The sequence below is a fragment of the Ochotona princeps genome, chromosome 12, assembly GCF_030435755.1.
Source record: "Ochotona princeps isolate mOchPri1 chromosome 12, mOchPri1.hap1, whole genome shotgun sequence".
Lineage (NCBI taxonomy): Eukaryota > Metazoa > Chordata > Mammalia > Lagomorpha > Ochotonidae > Ochotona > Ochotona princeps.
In genome coordinates, this window is record NC_080843.1 from 13,759,638 (window position 1) to 13,784,134 (window position 24,497).

A 24,497-nucleotide genomic window follows, 5' to 3' on the forward strand; every position below is an offset into this window, starting at 1 on the left:
AACAGTGCCCAGATGGGATCCCAGCGTATGCAAGTTGAGGATTTTAGCTGCTAGGCTACCATGCTGGGCCCTGAAAAGTCATTTTCAATGAAGAAGAAAAACAGAGTCAAAAATTCATCCATTCTAAGTCGGTAAGACCTTTTCTCGACTCATTGAAAATGCTGACCTCACTTTGATGGTAAAGAGTCATTACAACAGTATGGACCAATAACAGAAAAAATACAGAAAACTCTGTATTTCCTTGAGCTTTTCTTTGTAGTGTTAGCCAAAGGACTTTATTTTCTGCTGCCTTGCAGTTTCCCAGGCACTCACTCTATTTTCATGCGAGCTGACCAAGCTATTTTTTCTTTAGATTCTGTTTCTTACATCATGGTTTGCTGCTTCTTATTTGGTGTCCCCGTATGTGATCTGGAGGAATTGTCAATAGTGGAGGCACACATGTGAGATCTGCCAGACAGCAGGAGCCATCTTGTTCACAATTTTGCATCACACAAGCTGCTATGACCATGACTTAGATGGTCCTCCTCATATGCTCATTCAAATAAACTACTATTTTTGCCAATTTGTGGCCAAGGTGGTATTCAAGGGGAGAAGGAACAAGATGGTTTTATCCATCATAGAGTTCAATTGTTGCTTTTTAACTTCTCTGGCAGACTATTGCTTATGTGTATATAGAAGTTTTTCCTGTTTTTTTTTTAATTGTGTTGAAATCAGTACAATTTTCTCAGCCTGATATTTCAGAAGAGGCTCCATCTCAGGGTAGCAGCCAGCAGAGAAAACTGATCAGCCTTGCTGGTCTCGAAGAACAATGTTATTAAGTGTAGGTTCCACAGTACTTTTGGAAATGACATTCTTCTTGGTTGCATAAAGGGTGTTTGAAGAAGAAAATGGAGCATGGTGAGTCAGTCTTGCAAGTTTCCTGTTCAAAACCACATTTTCTGAGTTTATACAACTGCATACTTGAATTAAAATTTTTAAGAAGTCATCGTTTCAAACGGAAGACTTTAAGTTTCTGAAAGGAAGGCTCTTGGAACTGCCAGTTGCATGACAGGATAGTTCTACTTTCAACAGTGTCTTATAATTGCATAAGCATTACTTTTAAGAAATCTGTTTCAAAAATTAATAAAGATTCTCAAAGACATTGAAAAAATCTTTTCAATAAATCATTTGTGCATAATCTGATGTCAAGATCCAACAGAATCGGTCCCAGAGCAACAAGCGTAATGGTTTAGGTCCTCGCCTTAAACGCACCAGGATCCCATATGGGTGCCGGTTCTAATCCAGGCAGCTCCATTTCTCATCCAGCTCCCTGCTTGTGGCCTGGAAAAGCTGTTGAGGATGGCCCAAAGCCTTGGGACCCTGCACCCGCGTGGGAGACCCGGAAAGAAGTTCCTTGCTCCTGGCTTTGGATCGGCGCAGCACCGGCCCGTTGTGGTCACTTGGGGAGTGAATCATCGGACGGAAGATCCTCTTCTCTGTCTCGCCTCCTCTCTGTATATCTGCCTTTCCAATAAAATAAATAAATCTTAAAAAAAAAAGATCCAACAGAATGAAGCTCGACCCTCCAGCACACCATGCCAAAAATTAGCTCAGACTCAATCCATGGCCTAAATACAAGAACTTAAATTACAATAAAATCTTTGAAGAAATATATAAATTCTTAGGTAAGGTACCAAAAAGACAGTTAAGAAGTTGGGCTTTATTAAACTTTTAAACTTAGAAAATTATGTATCAAATGACACCATCAAGGGAACAAAATGATGACCTGGAGATGAGAGAAAATACTTATAAGTCATATGTAAGAATCAAATACCTATAATGCATAGAGAAGTCCTTCAACTCAGTAACAGAAATGTAAACATTTCAATTTTTAAAAGGCAAACAATATGACTAATCATTACTTCAATGAGATACCAATAGGTAACAAACCCATGACAAGATGCTCAGGCTCATTTGTCATTAAGGAAATGAAAATCAAAATGAGATTCCAACTTCATGCCATGAGAATGTCTCAGTAAAAAAGACAGATACAACCAAGTATTGATGTGGGTGTGCCCCAAACTGAAAGCAATTCAAAAACACACCCACTTAGGAAGGGATAAAAAAAAATATGTTGCATGTCCTTATGACAAGATACTGTCTTGCAAAGGAATGAAATTCTGATCTATTGAAAACATGCCAACCACGTAAACCAGTCATAGAAGATTGCTTGGTGCACAATGCCATTGCCATAAAGGTGGCAGATCAGACACATCGCAAGCAGAGAACAGGCTTGTGAGTTCCAGGGGCTGGGCCAGGGGATGTGGAAGATAGATGGGTGCCATAGTTTCTTTTGTCTGATGAAAATACTTTAAAATTTGGTTGTAGAAGTAGCGGTTGCTGCCAGCATTGTGAATTTACTAAAAATTATTGAAGTTTTTTACTTGATATGGATGAATTTTAAGTTACATGAATGCCCTCAATAATGTTTTAGAAGAGAGCTAAATGACTTACAGATGACATCTTCTATGAGTGTTCAAGGACTTCTAGAACTGGAGCCATTGTTTGGTCACTAACAACAACCTGCATTTTGCCATGTGGTTAAGAAAATAATTTAGTTAAATAGTACTAATACTGAATTATATGTTATCAAATTTGAACTGATACATACGACATGCTCATTTTCTGTCTCAAAAGTCTCCTATTTTTCTGGTGTTATGGTGTTGCAAGTTATGCCCAACCTGTTCTACAGATATCCCATGTGGACAGGGAGGGATTTGAGTCCTGGATGCTCCACTGATGATCCAGTTTCTACTAATGTGCCTCAGAATGCAGCAGAGTACGGCCCAAGCCATTGGCTCCTGCATTCACATGGGAGAGCCAGAAGCTCCTGTCTCCTAGCTTTGGACTGGTCCAGCTCTGGCTGTTGTGGTCATTAGGGGAATGAGCCAGCTTATGAAAGAGCCCTTTTCCTCTGCCCCTTACTCGCTTTCTCTCTCTGTATAACTAGGCCTTTCCAATAAACAAATCAATTAAACAAAGATGCTTTCTATTATTGCACCTATTGCTGATGGTGGTTTGAAGGAAAAAGAATGGTTCTGCATGCACCAGGAAAGGTTTCAGCCTTCCACTTCAGTTTCAATGTTTATTAGAAAGTGTTTGCTGCTAAACTATCTTCTTCCCACCTTGTACATCGAGAGAAAAAACAAGACAGGAAGTAATTATGAATTGCTAATCGAGGCCTGAAGGAAAAATGTTCCCTACATGGAGCACAAATTTTCACAATGCTGCTATCAGGGTAAAAATTCAGCCTATTTTTAAAATTTTAATTTGTTTATTAACTAGAAGCATCTGCTGAAGAGCAGGAGACTTACAAAGCATTTTCAAGCCGTAAAATGATCCCTAAACATTGGTTTGGAGAAGGGAATGGGCACAATCTGCATATCCAATAACCATAACTTCAGAATTCCCAAAAGCTACTTTAAATAATACCGAAGGCATGGAATACTTAAAAAGAAAATCAAGGAGTTGGGAAATAGGTAACTGCATGTCAGTAGCTGCCGGTCCTGTTACTGCTCACAAACTCATTTTTAAGCAGATTGGGTTTCTATATTTAACTTCATTCCTTGAAACATAAGTAAAAGTGCTTTCAGAGTTACTAAATGCATGATGAGTAACAGCAGTAGGCTGATGTGGCTCAGAAAAATATATAAATTAAACATATAAATGTACAAGCATATACATATAAGAATATATGTTTTTCCGATTAAAATAGAATAGCTCTTCCTGGTAGTCAAATACATGTTTCTAAACCATATACCCAACAGAACACAGCATCATTTTAATTTTACCATAACAAAGTCTTGGAGATGTTGCCTTTTATTTGGGCAGTCTGTTTGACATTCCAAATGTTACTCTAATGCAAATTTTCAAAATGTGAACACGGAATATAAAACAAGCTCCCTTAGTGCCTCCCCAGGGAATAGTTGTCTTCTTCAGTTAGAAATTATAACTTAAATATTACTTCATTTAGAAGAAACATTTTAGCAGTGACTTTAAACATGAGTCATTGAAGTGAGAATCCACTTTCGTAAAAGCTATGAATTTCTAGCCTCTGCATAGTCATACTAACATATTTATAATATAGCTGCTTTGGAATATGCACACTCTCTGGCTTTTCAAGTAAGAGGATGTGGCATTTGCAAGATTGTACAGCCAAATTAATCACTTTCTCAGGAACATGTATGACTTTAAATGCCTAGCATAAGTAGCTGGCATATGGTAAGAGGTGAATAATATTAAAATGTGGCACACACACAGGAACAAAGGCAATTTTTGATGTATGAAACACTGATATAAAGGCTGTTTGTATTTTATCCGTCTGTCTATCCATTCAGCTGCTCAACCATCCATCTCCTTTTCTGTATACAAAATACAGCTCTCTAAAAGTTACGCTGATATGATCATTAAGGGACCAGAGAGACGCACTTGGATTCACAATAGCCATGCTGGTTCCTTGTGATCCCTCCATGAAAATCACCCTGGCTCAAGGCATCAGCATGTTTTCATGAATAACTCTCATTTTTACTTTGCTTTACAAAGTACCAACTTGGAGCTTTTCTGAAATAGCCTTTAGAACGGAGACAAGATGTAATATAAACATCAGTCTAAGGGAAATGATGCAATAGGAGTTTGGCCATGCTCTAGTCAGTTGGCTGACAGACTGTCTTAAGAGAATACTGAAAATTTTCCAAGGCATGGAGGAATCTGACTGGAAAGAGATTCTCCAAGAGAGGCTGGTGCTAATTTTTGATGACGATGGTGATGGTGATAACACAATAGTAGGGGGAAGAGGTAGGAAGAAAAATTATGACAAACAAGCTGACTGAAAGCGATATTTGATAGCAAAAAACACACGTAAAGAAGAAAGCCTTTCTCTTCTAATATTATTGGAATGGAAAGGTAGACTGTGTTCATTCTGATGCTCATTCCAAAAGAATTTAATCGTCATCACCGTGTGCTGGCATGACTTAGGGAATTATAATGAAAACAAATGGTAGTTTTCAAAGTTTCCAGGGAGCCAAACCCACAGCTGAGGAAGCACAGTGAGAATTGCTGATGTTTGACTGATGGGCTGAGAAAAACAGAGATTGAAAAATCCCATTTCACAGAGAACAGCTCAATGGGGAATGATGTGCAAGAAATTCCTCCACATTGAAAACTCAAGGAGAACATGGTAAGAAAGTACTAGAGAAATACTGGGAATATGAGAAATTCGATGCTGCTATTATCTTGATTTTAAATAAACATTTTCTAAGGACAACTTAATGAGAGGATACATAGGAGCACTACACATGTGGTGGCTTTCAGTGCTTTAGATGTTTCAAGGAGTTCTGAGATGAGTGAGGGAGAGGGCGATATTCCATGGACTGACTCACTGGAAGAATTTGCGGAAAGCTGACAGACAGGGTAGTATAACAGATTGTTACCACAAATAAGGTAGTGCCATTTGAATACTTTTTTGGTCTCCTGCGGGATTTACTTAGAAGGATAAAAGCAATTTCATTGGGAAGTTAGGGACTATTTGATTTAAAAAGCAATATTACTTTATAGGAATTACCTTAACATAATGAAATGTATTGCAATGTGATTAATGCTTTCCTGACATTTCCTGTAACATTTCTACAATTGTTCCCCAAAGAAGTGGTTCCAATTTCACTATATATAAAGCATCATGTCTTTAGTTAAAAACAGAATGAATTCTAAAGAAATTTAGGGGAAAAGCTGCATTGCATATTATAATCATATGTCAGTCACTTTAACTTAGATTATTGATTATAAATTGACTCATAAATATTTTATATCATCTTATTATCTATAGATGTTTAAGATGATGTTCTTAAACATTTCTATTATAGTTGCTGGAAACTTTTTGGAGTTATATTCCCCTTGATTCCACTTTTTCTATGAGAAACCTGTTAGACTTGGGTTATTTCAATTCATTGCACAAATTCCATGAACATCACCCACCATTAATTCCTGTATTTGAACAGACTCCATAAAACTACTGATGTAAACTTTAGGTCTGAGTACTAAGGATACATCTCACATTGTCCCAGCTCCTGCAACTAACTAAGACGTATAATAACTGAGTGTTCTCCAGGAGTGTGCCTAACAGAACTCCACAGTTTACAGAGTATGAAATTATAATGACATAACCTGTCAGTCTTATTGGATATCATCATGGATGTTCTAATACCTAAAGGGTTATTCTTCCAGTCACATATGTTCTTTGTTAATAAAACCTATTCTGTAGTGTAAAATAGGCCTGTATTATACTTCTGAAACTTGAAATGGTTTGTACATATTCCAGAGAAACCAACTTTGCTAATAGAAAATAAGTACTGACTTAACAAAATCTGTTTAGCATTTTCATTACTCGTGTCCCTCTGATGTTCATCTCCATCTAAATTAGAAAAGCAATTGAATTAACCTTTTCAAGTCCTTCTTCAGGGAAGTTTTAAGGGTTTTTTTTCTAAATGTTCATTGACATTCACTATTTCATTTATTTTCTCCCAGAAAGAGGGAAACGGGGAGAGAAAGCAGGACAGGGTGGGAGAGTGGGGATGGGGGGTGAGGGTGAGAGAAATCCAGAGGAGCACACAGACACAAAGAGAGACCCCTGATCTTCTGTCTGAAAACAATACAGTGAGGGGGGGGGGTCCCTCACTAAAGCTTGCATCAACCTATCTGACCTTTTCACCTCTAGGACTGTGAACCAAGACAAGCCCTTTTTTTCCCCTTATGAAGTGCCTTGCCTCAGGTATTCTGTAACGGCAACAAGACATGGAGTACCACAATACTGAAGCACTATTTATCGATATACGTCTTTGGTTCTCGCATGGCGTCTATGCTTTGTGAAGGTGGAGATTCTCCCTGCCACATCCCTCATGCTCTGAGCAATGCTGGTGCTTCGAAACACTGCCCAGCCACAAAGAGTGGAAAAGTACTATGTGCTAAATCATACGACGAAGGAGGGAATGAAGGAACAAATGATTTAGGGTTTTTTTTCCCCCTGAATAAAGGAAACCAAAGAAAGAACTTCAAGAATCTGTGGTCATGCATGCCAGAAACTAGAATCGATGTAGAGAAATTTGAAACAAGCTGATTGGAACCAGGGCAGAGGCGGACACTGTGAAGGTTTGTATGTTAATGTTTGAGGACTAATCTTTTCAAAATTGATACTTGATTCATGCAGAGAAATAGCATAGTGGCAGGAGGAAATTAAGATTGAAGGGAAGTGTTTTGTTTATTTACTTACTTTTCCAGAAACTGGAAGATAAGAAAATGAAAACACCCCATACTAAATAAAAATCCAATTTCTGACACAAACAGAAAAGAATCGTTCTTTCACAAGGTGCTTTGCAGTTTTCAAAACAATATTATATCTATCTATCTATCTATCTATCTATGATCTCATCTAAAACAAACTACATTTTGACTCTCCCATTTCATCTATGGAAATCAAAGTGAGCAAGGCCACGCACTTTGTTAATGTTATGAACTGGTAAATAAAGACCAGTATGAGACACTTTGCTGTTAGCACTATTAGGATACATTTAAACAAAAGCACATGATTTGGCTTTGAGGAGCAGCTGTGTGACTCAGGGTAATATAGTAGAAATTCTGGCTTAACACACCCATTTGTGTAGGTAAAGTGTTAAAACACTAAAACATGTTTTCTGTCATAGTCACTTCCTGTGGTTATTAGCCACAGCCAGTAAGCAAGCAGGTGGTTAATATCCTTTTTACCCTTGGGAAAGGAGGAATTTTGAATTATTTGCATTTATTTTTTTCCTAAAGATGTATTTATTTTGATTGGTATGTCAGATATACAGAAAGGAGGAGAGCTACGAGGAAGATCTTCTGTCTACTGATTTACTCCCCAAGTGGCTACAATGGCCAAAGCTGAGCCGATCTGAAGCCAGGAGCCAGGATCTTCTTCCGGGTCTCCTACACGGGTGCAGGGTCCCAAGGTCTTGGGCGGTCCTCAACTGCTTGTCTCAGGCCACAAGCAGGGAAGCAGAGGGCCCGGGATTAGAACCGGCGCCCATATGGGATCCTGGCAAGTGCAAGGTGAGGACTTTAGCTACTAGGCTACTGGGCTGTGCCCTATTTGCATTTTTAAATTAGAGTACTTGGCATAAGTCTGTTTTTTAAAACAGGAAATACTGAAGATTATTGGGGGGAAAAAAACTGATCCAATTTAGTCACAGCAGAAATAGACCATGACTTCGGAAAATGATTAATTTTGAAAGGATATATAACTTTCTTAGTGACAATGTCATCAGGTATACACATGGATAGAATAGTGGATAGAATGAGAATAAAATAAAACCAATATCATCTTCTAAAGTTCACCTTGGTAGCTGTGTATTTTGGCCAACATTTGAGATAGAGGCTTTCAGTAAAGAGAATGGAGGCCCAGGAATTTGAAATGAGGATGCTGTGTCCTGGGAATGAAGTGTCATGCGATGAATCCATTAGTGCACAATTAATGGAGGACTCCCTGAGCTTTGTCCGTCCTTCCAAGGCAAAGATGTGACACAGAGTGACTGTAAACCCCTCAAAGCGTAGAGAGACACGAGTGTGACAGGGAAATAGCCCGGACCAACTGTGAAGGAGACAAGTCAGGTCTGGACCCCAGAGAGGCTGATGTTTGCAGTGGATCCTAGCAAAAGTCGTTTGGATGATCAGCAATGGAAATTTGAAATGACCTAAACGAACAGGCGAACAGTGGTGATCAAAAATGCAAGCCGACCAACACATAGCTCTACAAATTGGCTTTTAAAAGATGAAATGAATAAATCAATCCACTAAAAAATCATGGGCAGGCACTGTGTTGCAGTAGATCTCATTCACCAACTGAAAGGCCTACACCGCAGAGCGGAGTGTGCCTCAACTTCAGGGCCAGCTGCCTGCTAATGTGCTCGGGAGACAGCAGGTGATGGCTCAAGAAGTTGAGTCCGCAAGACGAGGGTGGAGTTCCTGGCCTCTCGCTTCACGGTGGCCTGACCCAGCCTTCGCTGTTGTGGGATCTGGGGGAGTAAACCTGCTGATAGACTATTATTCCTTCTGATCTCTCTCTCTCCTTCTGTTCATCTTTTTGCTTTTGAATAAAAGCTAAATAAATGGGAGAAGAAAATACCATTATATTCTTAGAATTGCATCTAAAATTATATTGAATCTGTTAAAAGCCCACTAAAAAGATGAACAGATCAATGAGATATGAACAATCAAATGAGATATATATCAAAAATAAATAAATGCTAAATAGCAAAAAAAATTATGTTATTGGCATTCTAAAGTCAATTGTCATGCCTCCTTAAATTCTGACTCAGTGTGACATCCTGTGCTAAAGGAATTACGAATGCCTGTGTGTGTAATAGTTGCTCTTCTTTGAAGAGCTATTAAGTCATCATGCATTGCATCAAATCTGAAGTCTGATTCTTTTGGTTCTTGGCATTTTACACCTTAGCACCACGAATGAGTCAAATTATACATAATGGGTTTAATTTAACATTTGGATTCATTTTCTCTTTATTGACAAATTCAAAAGAATATACATAGTAAACCATTTTGAAAAATAAAAAAGTAAAAATGAAAGTAGTTATTTAAATTATCAAAAGGGGGCCAGACAAGTTTACACATGGAGATGGGGGTGGAGCAGTCCAAGTGGCATGGTGCTTGTCTAGACTACATCACAGCAAGCGGGTTTTGAAAAGTCCCATCCAGCAAAGACTGTCATTTATATTACCTGTTGAGTTTCCCTTGTGATTACATCATTTACTTGTGCAAAGCTATATTCGCGATAGACCACAGCCCAATCCATCAGCAAGATGGCAGGGGGCACAACTGAGAGTGCTCCATGGATGGGCTAGAATGATGAATGCAGCTTTGAAAGCGAAATGCAACGTTATCAGAAAGAAAGTGATCCCGTGAACTGCTTTATTTATTTCACTTAGCAAAATAACCCATTAATCACCTGCACTCTTGATTGTGAGCCTTCAGTAGAAAACGTTTTCTGGGAATGACAATGTACAGCAAGACAGAGCACATGCCTTGTATTACCTGTCGTAATACATGGAGTACAAAAACAAAACAAAACAAAACGTCAAAAAAAAAAAAAAAAACCCAAAACGCTGTAATCTACATGAGTCAACTAGATACTCTGGGATTTTACTGTTTACAACCTTGTTTTATATTCCTAATGAAGAGTAGAGTTTTTCTTTTTTTCTTGTTATGTGTTGATATTTTTACCTATGGGATTGTTAAACATATGGTTGCAAAGTGAAATGAAAATATGAGAATGAAAAAATAAAGGAAATAAGAAAACAGGAGGAAGGTGTCTGGAGAGCTTGGGCAGGAGGCAGAGTAGGAAGTAGGAGCATTGGTATAGTTCTAAATCTTTATCATGATACATGTAAAATTCACTCAATTCCAATAAATAGATGTCGCTATATCCAAATTAAAATATTAAAAATTCAGATAGATTTGAATTATATATATATACATAAATATGGTTGCCAGAGGAAAACCTGTAGAGTCTCTCCGGGCCTTTGGATCTGAGTCACTGTGAGAGAGAATCTGTATCTACATCTATAGACACAGATATGCTTTTTTTTTTACTAGATCGTTTATAGTCTTTGAAATTGACTCGACTTTTACTCTGCTGCACCTGTTCGTTCAGTGGGGAAGTGGAACGTGCTTTTTGTTCCACTGTCTGCATAGCCTCCTCTAATCTTGAGAACCAGGGAAGTTTTAATTCAATAGTATACTGGGTGCCAGTAGACGATACATGCCCGACAAACATAAAATGGTGACATTCCTAGTTATTAACTCGATAACAACAACAAAAAAAACCTTTTATTTTTAGTGGTGAAGCCTTTAGGGGGACAAATTGAAATGATATTTTGATCATTTGCTTACCCCGCCCATCTCCCTGCAGCCTGTTTCCTGACAGAGAGCACTGCTCTTCTTTGTGATGTGGGCTTTTCCTCTGGTTTCACTGGGCTTTATTGATGGAGTTGTCATGTTCAAGCAGTGTGAAGCCATTCACATGGCAGATTTGCAATGTTCAAACTTTTAAAAATTCTTGAACTTATAATTAGACTGTGTGTTCAATTTTTACACAAACAGCTCAGCTTCTAAGTTTCTGCTTAAATACACCTTTGACACACTACCTTCTTGGCAGGTTCCAATTATATGTTATTGACTAGAGATGCCAACATTGGAGAAAGCACAGGCTGTTCCCCTGCTCTGGCTCGTTATTGATCATGGTTGTTAGTCCTGGAAAAGGAACATGTGGCTTAGCTAACTGTGCCTTCACACTAGCGTCCTTCACAGCTAGGAGGGGACTGTTCGCTTTGCTTTTGTCAATGCTGGGTCTTTTCTGATGACGGTGTGACTGTTGATTTCGTTCAGCTGTCTGGAACAGAAGCAAGGTCCTACCAATGTCTACTGAAAATGATTTCTCATTAGTGCTTTACAAAGCCATTTAGGACAAGTTACAACGCTTTTCAGTTGTGCTTTCCCTGTTCAAACTAAGTGGGCTACTTTCAACTTCAATTGTGATCACTTAGTGCTAAGTTCTACAAAACATTTGTCTCTGAAGTCTACTTGCCCTGTTCAGGATTCCTATTAGTTATAAAGAAAATATTTATAAAAGAAATTAACATGATCTTTGTCTTTACATCATTTAGTTTTTTTCCTTCTGATTATACAGAGAAACTAGAAACGCATAAAAGCTGTCAATAGAATTCAGAGTTTCTCTAAACATCTGTGGTACAGTTCTCCTTGTTTTCATATTAGCACACTTTCTGTATCTAATATATTGATCATTTGTTTGTAGTAAGATGTCCTGGCAAAGAAATAATAAAGATAAATTTAGGTCAATATAGAGATCATCTAATACATTTATCAGCTATGCTATTTCCACAGTTGCATGATTAGTAACCACAGTGGAGTCACTTAATATCCTTTTTCAAATGTGCTTTGATTCCTTTCATTATTTCAAGAGAATTTCAGAGAACGAAGCAGACCAAGTGTAATGGGAAGGTATTGATTAAGCTGAACTCAATATTCCCTTTAGCCTCACTGAATCACGGGCAGACTTATTCCTAGCCGTACAGGCTCTGACCTCTTTTCCTGTGATATTTACCTTAGAGCAGTTATAATTGTATTCTTTCCCTACTTTCTCCGAGTGTAAATCTTCATTTCACTTCTTGCCAGTTTTACAACCCCGGAAGGGCTTCCTCAAGAGCCTGAAAGCCATCACTTTCAAAAGTTATCATCCATTTAGGGCCCCACCTCTGAGTCTCTGCAGGAAGGTGAGGACTCAACCCCAACGGGCACCAATTAAAGCAAATACATAGGGCTCAAACACATTGACAACTCCTTCCCGGTTCCCCTACCCCCAACTTCTTCCACTAATCTGATAGCTCATGCTGTGCTTAACAGCTCTTTGGCCTTTTGTTACAGTGGAATTGTGGTCAATTTCTCCTACTGCTGTAATGCTTTTCTTCCATTCAAATAGTCTTGAATAAAATATTGCATATCTGTTAAATTCCTTTTAGGGTGGATTCTTTTTAGAAGTTCTTAAACTTACCATTATACAATTTTAAAAAAATCTTTTAAATACATATATTATGTATATCTCAATATATATATTATATATATATATCTCCTGATATTTGTGATCTTACTTTTTATGTTGTTCCTATTTTGATTTTTAAATGTTCTCAACATTGTGCTATGAAATGCACAGCAATTTTAAAAGTGCACATGCTATTTGTTTATACTTGTTTAAATACATTTATAATTCTTATTAGATTTTATTTATAATGTCAGGTCAATGTCTATGTAAGAATTTAAAATGCATATGCTTTGATGAAATGGATTTCGAATATTTCTCCTATAACTGCGTGAAAGTCTTATTGAAGATATCTGTAATCATAAAATGTAAAATGATGACTTACTGATCAGTGAAATAAAAAATTAATGATAACAGAAATGATAGCAAAGAATGTAATGAACGATATGTGACATGCAAAATGTCTCAGTTCTCACTTAATCCTCCTAAGAAAGAGCTTTTCAACTAAGAAAACAAGCTTAGAAAGTTAAGGCTCTCTGCCTGAAGGATCCAATAAATGCTTTCTGCATTGAAATGTAACGATTTGGGCTGTCCTCTTGGGCTGCATCAATCACTCTACTTCTGTTTTCTTAGCAGAGTAGTTCCTCTGTTTTAAGGAGGTCAGAAACCCTTCTCCGGGTTCTTGCTCACAAATGTCAGCTTTGCCCAAAGGAGGGCAGCCCCCATCAGGAAAGCTGGGCATCCTAAGAGAAGCAAGCACCACATATGCCCCCTCAGCTCCTCGTAGCATGCTTGCTTGCCCAGCTCTGAGCAGTCAGCCAGCTCTCTGGAGTTTCCAAGAACACTGCCAACAGCTGCACAGTCCCACCCCAGAAGACACTCCTTGGGACTCGGCCAAGTGATCATTTGTAGAAGCACTTGGCAAATTGCTTTGAAATTCATTTTACTGCGAAGCGCTATGGAAATGCAAAGTGATTATCTTTATTATAATAACTGAATTCATGTACCTTTTTCAGTTTCTACAAGCCTATTTTGGAGACATTGTATGGCTAACTTCCATCGTCACTATCTTTTCTTAGCCTTGCGATCACTGCTAAGCCTCCAGTCTCAATTGTGCAACTCTGAACACAAATCATATTCGTGGAACATTGTCAAGAATAAGTAAGTACAGGTAAAATTCAAATATTCACAGAAGGGTGGGTGTTTGGCCCAGTGGTTCGGATGCCAATTAAGATGTCTGGGTTCACTCTCTAGTCCCAGTTCCAACTCCTGCTATTGTGGACCCTACGAAGCAGCTCAAGGAATCACGACTTTGCTCCCCACTTAGCAAACCTGGAATGAAACTTGTTCCTTGCTTTAGCTACACTTTTGGGACTTGAACTAGTGTATGGGAGTCTGCATGCTGGCTTCCCCCTCTCTCTTTGCCTTTCAAATAAATAAGTTCTCTTTCTTTTTCAAAAACATATGGAGTTAAAATTATTCTGGAGCAAAAAAAAGGTTTTAAAATCCATGGATATGAGAAATATTCAAAATCATGCACACATTTAAAAATTCTTGGGTACCAAAATAAACTTATCTTTTAATTCTCTTTTTTTCCCACAATCTTTCTGAAGTTCTCTGACATTCAGTAAATCCCTGCTATGAATGCTAAGCATTTCTGTGGCTTTATAGTGAAAGACAGGGCTTTAGTTTATGCAAACACATACACACAGACCTTTCAATGCAATATTGAAGGGTATATGTAACACAGCACCCATCAGAGCCAAATGAATTTCAAAAGTATTTTACTTCAGCAAATTACCCAACATATTTTTTCTGAATATATAAAACAAAACTTTCACCCCTATATTTTTCAGAATCCTGGAAAGCTTAATAGATCCTTGGTTGTCACACTCTCGTATATACACTCCAACACACTCATTCTTGTATCTTCTTAGGTTTATGAGGCTAAGGCTAAGGCTAAGAAAAAGAGAACAGTGTTCCACTTCTGGATTGGAGAGGAGGTGTCTAGTAATTTGAAAGTTCTGCACACCAAAAATACAACAGTGTTTTTTTTGTTGTTTTTCCTGACAAAATTTCTATTTTGAATTGGGACTAGTTCTCTAAATAGCTGCTTAGCAAATGGGATAAGATATCCTAATGATCTAAACAAAAAGAACTACATTGTTTTTCAAAGGTAACAACAGAGGGATAGCATGCACACTCTAGGTGTTTCTTGGAGATATAGGGCATAAAAATTCAGCTTAAAATAATATTTTGCATGACATTTTAAAGCCAACAAGAAATGATCATTCATTAATGAAAAACCAGTGGTAAACAGTGTTACCCAGAAATACTCAAAATATTTCAAAGAAAGGCAAAATGGACAGGTTTAGGTTTATGTGGTCATGGGAAGCCTGTTGTATCCCTCCTGTTAGGTTCGCTGATGTTGATCCCCTTCTAGAACTGGGTGTCTGTTACCAAAGTGTGAACATCACACTTTCAAGACATCTTTCAAATTCATTTATCACTATATAAATGATTTCATCAAAAAGTTTGTGTCCTAGCCCAGGATCAGCAATTCAGTTTTTTTCTTCTGACAGAGATTTCTTATAAACACAATTCTAGGCAGGTATACCAGTTTTGTTAAGACAATAGTATAAAAAAAAATGAGAAACTTGCAAAATTGCATCTAAGCAAGTAATGTAGAATGACAAATGGAATCTCCAGAGTACATATTTCCATCCTCCTTCTTGACTGTAGTATTCTTTCAAGTTCTTTCCCTACACCAATTGCCAGGAACACGGCAGAATTTTCAAATGTCATTGTGTTTATAACATTGACATCCTCCTGGGAGCTGGAGTAGTCTTAGCTAATAAGAAAAGCAACTTGCTTTCTTCAACCATACAATCTTTTTAAAACATAGAAGTGAGCTGGGGACCAGATAGCATTGACCACTGAGAAAAATATTCTCTTGGTTTTGTGCACTGAAGGGCTCCAAATCTCAATGTTGGAAATCACTGTGCTTCTCTGTAGAAGAATGTTGCCACATGAGTCGGAAAGTTTTATTGAAACCGAACCTGAGACTTTCAAAATCAAGGTGTGGCAACAAATGTTCTCTGGTCCACAGCATAAATACTCAAACTACACCTGAAGGAGATGAATGTCGTTTCTCATTGTGACCAGGATTCCAGGCTCAGCCTTGATCTGTTTCCTGTTTTAGTGTTACCTTCAAATTTTAATGATACAAAGCGTATTGCAATTTTCAAAGTATTTTAAATGGAAAGAGTTTTAATAGTAAGTTCATTCATTGTGTCCCACATTTCCTAAGTGGATAGGGAGAGATGTCATATTCCAAAGAAGATCAGTCCCCTGAAATATCAAGTAATAGTGCTAACACGGATGAAATGCCTAGCTTTGCACTTACCTCCTCTCAGCAAATTCTACCTTTTCTTAGGCCATCTCAACATGATGGCTTTTTCACTCATTATTTCTGGGGATGATTCTATATAGATATTTCTTTTTCAATGAAGAAGTTTCACCTAAGAGTTGTTCTGTTAGATTTGAATGAATTCCAATGAAAATATTGGCCTCATAACCCCAGGAACCACTGAGGAATAGTGGCAACATTCAGGAGATACTTTCCTAAAATATTATCCATGAATTAAGAGGAAAATTTTTTTTAAATTAAAAATTTAAATCATTTTATTACTATATAACTGTAATTAAAAATGTGTCTTTGTATCATTACTTGAAAGTCATCACTAAATGCTATGCTCCAGGATCATTCTTCTGGGGCTCATTCAGGCCTGGAACCATTTAATAGTTTAACATGATATTAACAAATAATCACACAGAATCATTATCCCTACTCTGAAATGCTTCAAACCAGAAGTGGTTCAGATTTCATATTGTTACTCATTTTGGAATAGTTTCATATATAATGACACCTTGAGGGTGGAATGAAGTCTAAACATGGACTACCTGGTTTGTACACTCCTTATATACATAGCTTTAAGGTTATTTTTATGGAATATCTTAAAATTTTGAGCACAAAACAAAGTTTCTTGGGCAGAAACTTTAACTTTTGTTGTTATGTTTAGCACTCAAAAGGTTTCAGATTTTGAGGTATTTCAGATTTCAAATGATGGACACACATGTGAGAAGGGTCAGACTATCTGGAACAACTGGACGTGCTGGGAAGTGAATGCGATTAAAAACAGAGACACGAAACAGACACAGAACAGAGACGTCAGAGGCAGGCATATGAACAATGGTCTTGCGCACCATGGAGATACATGACAGTATGTAAGGAGAACTACAACTAACTCATGCTCCAGCAAACCGGACTCAGGTCAGAAGAGATATTCAGTATATATTTTTTTCTCACTAAGGTCCTATAGGTGACTACCTTTTGTGAAATGAAACCTATGCCACAGAAACACCGTAATGTAAGCTCTTCCTGAACATGTACAACCTCTGTCTTCCAGCATTGTACAGAAGTAATCCATAGTATCTCTTTTGTCAATGATCGTGAAATGAATAAACAAATAAATGCTCATGTGAAAAGAGTACTGGATGTTACACCCAAACTACACATTTAAAACACAGATTGGGAAAATAAAATACAACCACACAAATCACTCCTTTGAACTTAATGACCAGCAATATAGATACCAGTGGCAGTGTAGATACCATTACACTCATCCTTACAGAACCACTGTCATGTGTCTGAACTGCATCACCCTCACTCTTTGTTGGTGCATATGTGACCTAGGAAGCTTTGAGTGAGAGGGACTTGGCGATATCTACCTCCTCGGATTGAAGGAATGGAGCAGAACAGCATTAGTCTCTTTGCTGAAGTTAGCACTGAGTTATGATGTGTTTTTAAGAAGAAATGGAAAATGAATTACCAAGGCTGAAACAAAAATTCGTTCTTCAGGAACAACTGACAACTCTCCATGTGAAAATATCTAAAGGACTAATAATATTTAGAAAAAAACAAGTTATTTGGCTGATATGAAAAATAAGGAAATGTTATAGTTTATTTTTGACAGTCCAATATTTCCCAGAGAAAACTGTTACCACTGGAATAAATCTCACCGAGGAGAAAAATAATTAGCTTGAGGAATAATTAAGTTCATGAGCTTAATTAATAGAAAATTTTAATTTTCAAATAGGGAAACAGAGTGTGACTTCTGAAAGATTCTATGGAAAAAATAATTTATTGATATAACTTTGAAAAATCATTTCTGTTCTCAAGTATTCTTAACATATGTGTTCCTCATGTGTTAATAACTTTGTAACTATGAGTATTTACATTTTCAATATATTTTGAAACATGTATATTTTGTTTTTACTACACTATGCTATAATTGCCTTTCACTTACACCAAAGGTACTGAATATCCTTTCTTATCTGGACAATAACATAAGGTGATAAACCTACATTGAAATTTTTCAATATTTAGAACAAAAAAAATTTCACAACAGGCATATTTTTTTTTAAGATTTACCTATCTGAGGGCCCATTGTGATGACTCAGTTGCTAAATCCTCACCTTAAAATCACTGGGATCCCGTACGGGCATGGATTTGTGTCCCGGCTGTACCACTTCCCATTCAGCTCACTGTGGCTTGGGAAGCAGTACAGAATGGTCCAAGGTATTCAGACCCTACACCCAACTGACAGACCTGGAAGAAGCTCCTGTCTCTTGGCTTTGGATCAGCTCAGCTCCAGCTACTGTGGCCACTTGTGGAGTGAACCAGTGGATGGAGGATCTTCTTTTCTGCATATTCTTCTATCTGTAAATCTGGCATTCCAATAATTTAAAAAAATAAGATTTAATTATTTGAGAGAGAGAGAAAGATTGATCTTCCATCTACTCATTCAGCAGATGGCCAAATCAGCCGATGCTGGACCAGGTCAAAGCCAGGAGACAGACACTTCATCTGAGTCTCCCAGGTGGGTAGAGGGGGCCAAAGACTTGGACCATGTACTGCTGCATTTCCAAGCCATTAGCAGGGAATTGGATCAGAAGTGGGGCAGCCAGGACATGAATTCCGAAGGTTGGTACACCAGGCAGAGACTTTATTCACTATTTCACAATGCTAGCCCCAGTATTTTAGAAAAACTTAATCCCAAAATATACACCTTTGCTTTCTGTGTGCATGGAGTATCTTTTTGCATCGTTCATCTGTTTATCTTTGTTGGTGCGACATGTTTCTTGTGGGCAGGAAATATATGGATTTTACTCATCCATTCAGCTAGACTGTCTCATTTCTGCTGTGAGTACCGTTAACACAAGTGTTCCACTATCATCATCATTAATCAGTGTATTTCTAGAAGTTTTAGCCAGAGAAGTGTTAGCCAAAGCCTCTATTAAAACTCTTCTGGAACTCCTAAGAATGTGATAAAGCTGCATACAAACATCAATTGCCTTTGTAAACGCAGATCATGCGGTGGCTGAGAAAGAACACGTAAGAACAATCTGATTCACAATAGCTACCAATAGTTGAAATATCTTGAAAAAATTAATCAAGGATGTGAAGTATCTCTGCAATGAAAATTATAAAACATTTAAAAAGGGAAATAGAAGATAGAAAAAAAAGGGAAAATCCTCCACATTCGCAGATGGGAAGAATTACAATCATTAGAATGTCCATACTACTGACGACAAATAGACATTCAAAGTGATTTCAATCCAAATTCCTAGGACATTCTTCTTGAATCTAGAAAAAGTAATGTTTAAATTAGTATGGAATCCAAGAAGTCCTGGATAGATAAAGAATCTTCAATAATAAAAGCAAAGCTAGAGTCATAAAAATATCAGATTGCAAGATCTACTGCAAGTGTTATCAAAATAGCTCTTTCTAGCACAAAAATAGATACACAGATCAATAAAACAGAATTTAAAAAACCCAGAAATTAGCCCACACATCCTAAACCAACTAATCTTTGACAGAGAAGCTAAAATTAATCCCTGGAGAAATGACACAATCTTCAACAAACAGTGCTAGGAAAACTGTGTCTTCACAGTTCTATGAAATATGAAGCAAGATATCTACCTAACACCTAACATAAAAGTTAACTCTAAATGGTTCAAGGATATAAATCTATGAACTGATACCATCCGCTTACTAGAGGAAAATGTTAGGGAAACTCTGAAAGATATTAGCATAGTGAGGGCTTTCTGGAATAGGTCCCAGAAGCACAGGCAATAAAAACAAAGGTAAACAAATAGGATTGTATCAAGCTAAGAAGTTCTGCACTGCAAAGAACACTCTCAAAGCAAAGAAGCTACTGACAGAATGGGAGAAAAAATTTTGAACTATGCAACTGATAAAGAACTAATCTCCAGGGTCCATAACAAGCTGAAGGATCTTAGCAACAAAACAATGTAGTTGTCCATCCTATAATGTCATGATACAGTTTAAATAGAATAATGATGAACCTGTGATTGTTGCTCAGGACTATACTATTATTACAATATAGGGGAAAACAGTCAGGGGGGCATGGATATGGTAGAAGAGGGAATCCCTGAGCCTAAGGAACTGTATCTTTAAGAAAAAAAAGAATAAAGTATGTGGGCAAAGGACAAGAACATGCATTTTTCAAAGCATGGAATTCAAATGGCCAATGAACACAAGAAAAAACATTCAGGGTCACTAGCAATTAGAGAAATGCAATTAAAACTACAATGATGTTTCGCCTCATCCAAGTTAGAATGCTAATCATCCAAAAGTAGAAAAACTAATGGTGAGGATGTAGGGAAAAAAGGTACTATCACTGTTGGTAGGAATGTAAACTAGCTTAACCTTTATAAAAGACAGTAAAGAGATTCCACAGAAATCTGAAGATAGATCAACCCAATTGCCCTGCCATTCTGCTCCTGGGAATTTACCCAAAGGAAATGAAATCAGCATATGAAAGTGTTATCTTTATGCCACAGCTGATGTGGAATCAACCCAAATGCCCACCAGCTGATGACTGGGTAAAGACGATGTGGTATCTGTCCACTATGGAATCCTATTCAACCATTAAAACAAAATGAAATCTTGTCTTTTTCAACAAAATGGATGCAACTGAGATCATGATGTTTAGTGAAATAAGTTCAGTTCCTGTAAGACACAAAACATGCACTTTCTCTGACTTGTGGCTATTAATACAAAGAACAACAATGTGTGAAGTCTATGAGTAAAATCAACATTTGGAGATTTAATTTCTGTTTAGTCGTCTATACTCCTGAAGAGCAGTAAGTTTTCTACTTACTATATGTTGAGTTGTGCATTTGTTAGAGGGTTAAGCTTATGATTATAAAATAAAAAGTGTGAAGTGTGTCGTTGTAAAATTAAAGGAATAAATACGAAAAGAAAGAGGAGAAAACACAGGGTATATTATTATTTTAATATTGAATATGTGATATGGATGAAAATCTTCAGCTGATGTAAATCAAAATACATGCAAATATGAATCAAAATAAAGAAAAATAATTTTCATGAATTTGAACTTCTTGTTGCTATAATTTAAAAGTGAATATGCAGGGTCTGGTGCGGTGGCCTAGTGGCTAAAGTCCTAGCCGTGAACATGCCGGAATCCCATATTTGCGCTGGTTCTAATCCCAGCGGCCCTGTTTCCTATCCAGCTCCCTGCCTGTGACCTGGGAAAGCAGTCGAGAATGGCCCAAAGTTTTGGGACCCTGCATCTGCATGGGAGACCTGGAGGAAGTTCCTGGCTTCGGATCAGCACAGCACTGGCCATTGAGGCCACTTGGGGAGTGAATCATCAGATGGAAGATCTTCCTCTCTGTCTCTCCTCCTCTCTGTGTATCTAACTTTGCAATAAAAAGAAAATAAATCTTTAAAAAAAACCAAGTGAATATGCAGAAAACGGAAGTAGTATACGCAGATATACACTGCTAGTCTTCTGTGCCATAGTGCAGATGAGGTGTTTAATACTTGCTTGCAGACTTGGCAGCAGCAAGCTCAGCATATGGATGGAATAAAACCAAAGAGTACTGCCTAGATGAAAAGGTCTGACCAATATTACTCCAAAACGAGTCTTAACTTCACTAAGTAATTTTCCACCAAAAATAATCAGTGTGATATCTTTAGGAAAGACTTGCAGAATTGTGAACTAAATTTGTTTGTATCGACAGAGAACCTGAGCAACTGCCAGATTCAGAGACAAACTATGTTTATTCCTAGTGCCGGATGAGAAGCGGAGCCTGGCAGGCTTTGCGATGGTGCTTTAGGAATCTACCATTTCTGTGAATGGCCTGCTCACTATCCTTTTCGGTTTAGCATACTAAAACTCTAATTAAATAGTGACTTCAGTTCCACCAAGATCCCCTGATAAGAATCAATATCCAGGCCACTGATCTTGCACTAATTTGCCTCTGTCATCACTAAATCTTGTCACAGTTACACCTTCCTGACACCTTGAATTAACCTTGAGTGCAGCCATAGGTCTAAAACACAAGAACATTCTGGTAGATTATCAGAAGGCAGATTTTTGCTTATAACTACTTTGACGGACATAGCACCAAAGGTCACATATTAAATTAAATGCTGTGAAAAGCCTTGTTTCTACAGAAAAAGGAAATCATTCTACTGAGCTCATCAGAAACCTATACACGTATGTGAAATCAACTGTATTATTGTACTTCATTGAAAAGGCATGCTTTCTTACATCTTATTTATTTACTTAGTAGATTCTAATTTTACTAATTAATATTAATTTAAATATATGCAGTTTCAAAACAAATCAAAATGAAGTATGCTGATCTAATATAAGCTCTATAAAAAGCAAAAATTTAGAAGATAAACATACACAAATAAAATGCTTATATATTTATCTGCAAATCTACAGAAATGTATGTATACTCTGTATATAGACATGGATTATACAATGTAAATTACACAAACTGTGCATGTGTAACTGGTTTGTGTAAATATAGTATAGATTAACTATGTGGCATCTGAAAATATGTAGATGGCTTTCATACACCCTATGCATCTATATGGTTGCTTTATGGTAATATGTAAAACTAATTCCAAAACATAAGTAGAGAGAATATTTATAAATTCAGATTTATGAAATCAAACACATGTCAATGATGAAGTTAAATATTGACTGTGATTTTAAATCATTATACACACTAAGAGAGCCATTTTTCAATAGGTGATGTGCACTGATGATTTACTCAAGCAATTTCATTTGACAGGACTCAACAACATATGCCAACCCCTGCCATTCCCTTCACTCTACCACTTCCTGTGCATTGAAAAGTCTTCTGGAATCTACACCTGAATGCCTTCACAATAGCCTCATTTCCTAGGAAGCATTTCACAAAACGTATCACTACAGAGTCACATAAAATATTTTTATGGCACTTTCAATAAATGTAGTATGAGAAGAAATTAAGAAGCTATGCTTGGTATTCAAAAGGAAGGGAGACTGTTGATACGCAATTGGAAGGAGTTTTAGGAGGTCATAGAATTATTGATTTGTTGAAGTCAGTCTTAAATAGTTAAAGGTACTGAGATTAAAGTACTGTGGTCTGATATGTAATATAATTCCCATTGCCAGCATTACTTTTTTATGGAAGACTGCATATACATTTTCACATATGTATATATTTGTGGGTCCTAAGTAATATTTCCTAAATTAACTGAAAGACTAAGACAAAAGTATTTTATAAAAATTTCATTACACAGTTCCCCTTCCATTCATGAAATGTGATATTTTAACTGTGATAGTTCACTGATCTATCCATGCTTCACTGGTGGGCTTGGTAACACAGTGTGTAAAGCCACGGCCTGTGAAGCTTACCTGTTATCAGAGCACCAGATTCCACTGACAGCAGCTCCACTTTTGATCCAGGTATCTGCGAATGTGCCTGGGAATGCAGTAGATGGCCTAACTGCCTTGGCCCTTGCCCATATGCAGGAGACCTAGAAGAAGCTCTGGCCTCCCAGCTGCAGAACAGACTGACTTCAGACAAGACAGCTGTTGTGGGCTAAGCAGTTGATTAGCGCTCATTGGACTTGGCACAAAAAGGAACTTGGCTTGTAGCTAAAAACACCTAGACTAACTGGACTCATTTGTATTCAATATCCTTGCTAAATTAGGACGTGGGGGGAAGAGTCTATAAGGAGAGGTGAAGGAGTAGTAAGAGGAGACTTAGCAGAGCTTCTACCATCACTGGTCTCCTGTTGGTGCTTCATCCCCAGACCCTCTCCCTGTCCACATTACTGGCTCTGCTGATCGGAGCAAATGGCACCTAACATGGGGCACGGCATGAGGGACAATCTGAGGGACCCCTGGACCTACAAAGGTAAGCTTAAAATTAAAAAAATTTTTGCAGGGGCATATGTAACTTCATCCCCAGACCCTCTCTCTGTCCTGGGGCACAAGGGATAATCTGAGGGACCTCTGGAACTCCAGAGGCAAGCTTAGAATTCAATATTTTGCAGGGGCATAAGTAAAAAGTTATCATGGGGCAAGAACTTGCTAAAGTGCAGGTGATTAAAGGAATCAGAGATCTGCTCCGATACTAAGCCTAAGACTGCACAGAAGTTCGTTGAAGCTGTCTGTGAAATATTCCCATGGTTTGCTCTCCTTGTAGCCACTTTTTTCTCTGGCGCTTGGTAAAAAGTGCCTTGCCATCTCCTCAAGCAGTGGTGCAACCCTTCCTTGAAAAATTATCTGTTAGGACGGAGAGAGAGCTGCAAACGAGGGTAAGAAAGGAAAAGAAACTCCAAGCCAGACAAAGTCTGGAGAAACTGCGCGAAGATTTGTGGTTCTCCTCTGAGGAGGATCAAGAGGAAGAGGATGGAAGTGAGTTTGCCAAGGATCCTCCACCTGTAGAGCATGTGCCCATATAG

The 24,497-nt window shown here is 37.7% G+C and overlaps 1 protein-coding gene across 1 annotated transcript in view; it reads right to left on the minus strand.

Annotated features, from left to right (window-relative positions):
* The window catches only part of GPC6 (glypican 6), a 1,040,817-nt gene that overhangs the window by 349,007 nt on the left and 667,313 nt on the right, over positions 1-24,497 (minus strand). The window lies entirely within an intron of this gene.